Consider the following 4,298-nt stretch of genomic DNA (forward strand, 5'->3'; position numbering starts at 1 on the left):
GATGTTCACAGAAGGTATAGAATGTAGTGTTGCATTCAAATTCTCTAGGAGATTTTCAGAAGGTACATTGTCTCCTTATCCTTGGCAAAGGGCCACATGGGCCCCAAGTCTCCAGGTTATCCATGATCTATCTCAGGTAAGCGTCCCCTGTGTTAAAGTTTTTAGGACTTTGTAATGGGTAACTATGCTTGCTTACGGTTTTCGAATGGTTGGAGTTGATAATGTATCCCCCCTGACCTGTTCTCTTAGCTCTTCATTGCCATAGCAACTTTGTTGTTTTGCCTCTAGTTAGATTCCATTTCTGAAGATTAGGACACAGAGTCAGAAGGTGTTTGCTTTAAAAGTTTCCATTGGTACAACATATTCTAAATATATCCCCTGGAATAGCATTCCAACAATGAGAAATTTGCCATTCTAGTCTATGTATGTCTTGGTCTAGAAGCTCACTTGTTGTCAGTACTGGTCCCCCAACCCTTGATGCAGACCTTGTTAATCTGGGTGTCATCTGAGCTGGCATTTCTTCAAGTCTATGTTTCTCGCTCCTATTATTACCGAGGTTGCTGGAGGCATCCCCTGACTGAGAATCAAACCACTTTTCCTTGAAGGAGCTCTGAGATCAATATTAGACTTTCAAAGGGTATTGGTCAGCCATAGGTGAGGCGGATTAGAAATCGAGTAAATTTGGTAGACAGAGGACACATGCCATCAGTAGGAGCTCAATGTAGCCCTAAAATGCTCAGCAGCACCATTGACCTCTGATGAGGAAATTTAGCTGAGAGGTTGCCTTTTTGTGTGGTACAGTTGCATCTTACTCAATGGGTAATTTAAGATGTTTTACTTGGTAATGTTGTGGAATGTATATGGTACAAATTCATTTAACTGCATAGACAATGGAGTATTCTATTACAAAGAATTTAGAAAGAACATAGTAATAACATGGAAACAAGGAAGGCTTCCTTTTACAGTACAGTTTTAGCGTACATGTTAGGTAAGTTCTAAAACCATTTGCAAGAATTTAACCAATATTTAAGAAGATATACTGGGCCATGACACCAGAGGAAAACCATTCCTGCAGAGGGTGATATCAGGTAAATACGGGCAAAAATTTTCAACTTCAATAGAAACAATTCCATATTTTATACAATTATATCCGAGTAATTACCAACCTAAACCTGTCAACTACATGATACTCAGTTGAAAAAATGGGCAGTAGTGCAGATTTTTTTCTTATTGTTTCAGTTGTAGTTTTTCAGTATTTACCTACTTGTTACCAGCAGTAATTACCCAATAGTACCGATGTAATAGCAATATATTTTACCAGGTAAATACATTGTGCTTCGGCTGTAGTTTCCCATATTTACCTTAATTTACTAGTGTAAATTACACAAGGACATTCTATGTTTTATCTTGCATTTACCGGGTTAATACCTGGTAATTAGCATGCTGTAAAATATTTTACTTACAAATACTCTGTACTGCAGCTGTAGTTTCCATGTATTTACCTTCTTATATTGGTGGTAATCACACAAGATGCTATGAATTACCATATATTTACCTGGTAAATACCTGGTAATTAGGAGACTGTAAAAGGAAGGGTTACCAAAATTTCATCATTAGTGTGTACTGTAACAAAATTACCTCAAATTTACAGTAACTTACTGGCAACAATTGGCCAATAAGTTACTGTAAATGTGTTTTACGGTAGACATACTGTACTTCCATTCACAGTATTTGGCAGTATTTAGTATTTATTCAAGACATTTGGTGAACAAAAAGATGATAAAGCAAAGGTTTATCAAACTTTTCAGAACAAGTACCATGATGTACCAAACCACTGACTACTACAACTACTCAGGCCCGCCACAAATCAATAGTTGTAGAGGAGACATTAGGCCAACTGCTGTCTTAAAACAACAATTTTTTTAAATATTGCCATTATACAAACATAAACATTTGCATGAACAATGCAGCTTGACAGAAACTTTGTGAAGAGAAATCCTCTCATTCCACACTTGAAATAAAGGACTAGGTCTTGACTACCCTGAACTTGGAGACCCAGATCCCAGTTGGACCCTGAAATTAAAGAAGAAAACACATTAATGAATTACATTATTACAATTACTTTGTCAGTATTTGCCCTAGCTTTTTTTGTCTTGGGGGAAAATGTGTCAAATATCCCAAGATGACAGTGCTGCATTCAGTGTAAGGTAGCCTACATTTTTATTCAAGATGCAATTGGCTTTATGCACATTTCCTGAATTAAACCAGCTCCTTTATTTACTGCCTTGCGTTATTAAACCAACTGATTAATCCAGGTGTGTCTGACCATTGTTGGGAGGTGAGACACACCTGGATTAATTTGGTTTGTAGTGGGGAAAAAAATTCAAAGCAACTTGATGTGTAATGGTATAAGTACTTGGTATCAGTATTGGTGAGTACAGAAATGCAAGTACTCATACAGTACTCGTTTTGGAAAAAAAGTGGTATTGGTGGATCCGCAGTTAAAATGTGTTTTTAACGTTTTTTAGTGACCATGAATTACAGCATGTTTGATTTTTCCTGCTGAAGTCGAATCAAGAGCCCGATGGACCATAGTCTCAATCACCTTTCAATAAAACATAACAGTAGTTTAACACACATTATTTAATAACATATTTGATTTAGCATATTTAAATAAACCATCTTGAACTTTCAATGCAAAAGCTTTTATCAGAACCTCACCTGCATCTAGTCATTTTGCCAGTCAAACTCAGTGAAGTCCCTGATGAAAGAGATCACATGGGGGTTCATCGATTATGTCTTTCACGTCACCACTCTCCCAGTCCCGCGGCTCATTTGCTCCTTGGCGTTGCACTTGATGAAGTCAGGATTAATCCTGACTAAAAACCTATGAAAATGAGTTAAGGGTGAGACAATGTGTACATGTTAACGAGTAATCAGTTAGCAAATCATAACTGATTAAAAAGAAAAACAAGGAATTTACTTTTCTGTTTACTGCAAAGTGGAGGATTCATGTTTCTGACAAAACACTCGAAACCAGTCACGGTTTTACAATCAACAATCTATGATAATTAATACCTCTGAAGAAATTCCAGAGTTGCGCTTGCTTCCACCTGATACTCTAGGTTTAGGGCATAGGAGACGAACAGAGTGGCCAAGGCAGTGGTCCAGGTGAGCAGCAGGTGGAATTATGACTTTCCCCTCAATCGGCAGCATCCATTTTTTTGCTGTCAGGATTGTCTCTCCTTAGTAAAGAGAGACATTACAAAAATTATATTTCATTGCAATTCATTATATAAATGATTTGTGCCACATAAATGTCTGTAAAAACAGATATATGGGTTGATTAGAAGTTTATATATTTATTGTTTATTAGAAAACTATTTACATAAAAGCTTGTGTGAGGCAAAGGATGAACGGACACGAAAATACTTTGAACAGTTAGTATAGGGGCATGACACTTTTTTGCCATCTTTAACATGCCAATTCAGATGATCACAAGGTTGAAAAATTTGCTGACACAAAGCTACAACCTTCAACAGTGCGAGCCAAATCAAGTACATCAATTTTCCTTCCATGTCCTCCTTTAATGTTAGCCGTTTTCTTGTGAAAGCTGTACATGTGGCTTTGAACTGCATCTGTGTCACAAAAGTTGCAACACATTTTTCTAACCCACATGGAAATCTGAAGTTAGCTAGATTTCTGTGAATCCTCGAATGACGGACAAATGCAGGGGTTGAAGCTGTGGTGAAATTACAGTGCTTGCATGAGTAGTTCATTTTGATAGCTAGCTTAACTTGTTACCTATCTAAGCTGGATACCTGTGCTTCATCACAGCTTGACAAGGAGACAGTGTAAAAACTTTTTTTTCTGCTAGTGATGGTACTTACTGATTTTTTTTTAGAAGTTCGGATGTGTGTTTGACTGGCTAATCCACAGGATGTCCCACAGTTGCCAAGGATGCCACAGTTGCCACAGTCTCCCGCGCAGCAAAATTAAAACAAACCGCAAGTCTCCTGGAGAAGGCTTTAAACACGTCTCTGTCTCAGCTAACGTTAAAAAAAAAAAAAAGGCCCTCTAATCCGTCTATATAAACTAGCTACCTGTAGACTTATGGCTGCGGAGACACCTGTCTTTTCGCTGAATAGTAAAAGAAATCAACACAGACAATGAAAATACACACAAACGCAACAACAATTTACACAAGCACTGTCACGTACCAGCGAGGGATTTAGGACGCAGATGCAGGGTCGTGGTTTCAAGAGGGTTTTATTATCAACACAAAACACGGCACTGCA

The 4,298-nt window shown here is 37.7% G+C and overlaps 1 long non-coding RNA gene across 1 annotated transcript; it reads right to left on the reverse strand.

Moving 5' to 3' along the window:
* Nucleotides 1-1,822: 1,822 nt before the first annotated feature.
* LOC140317617 (uncharacterized) lies at nucleotides 1,823-4,037 on the reverse strand. Its single transcript, XR_011917783.1, has 4 exons — nucleotides 3,891-4,037; nucleotides 3,079-3,245; nucleotides 2,722-2,887; nucleotides 1,823-2,073 (listed from the first exon to the last, which is right to left on the reverse strand). It is a non-coding gene; the product is annotated as an uncharacterized lncRNA (long non-coding RNA).
* Between the last annotated feature and the right edge of the window lie 261 nt (nucleotides 4,038-4,298).

This window comes from Leuresthes tenuis, unplaced genomic scaffold, assembly GCF_036924035.1.
Source record: "Leuresthes tenuis unplaced genomic scaffold, fLeuTen1.0.hap1 SCAF_11, whole genome shotgun sequence".
Classification (NCBI taxonomy): domain Eukaryota; kingdom Metazoa; phylum Chordata; class Actinopteri; order Atheriniformes; family Atherinopsidae; genus Leuresthes; species Leuresthes tenuis.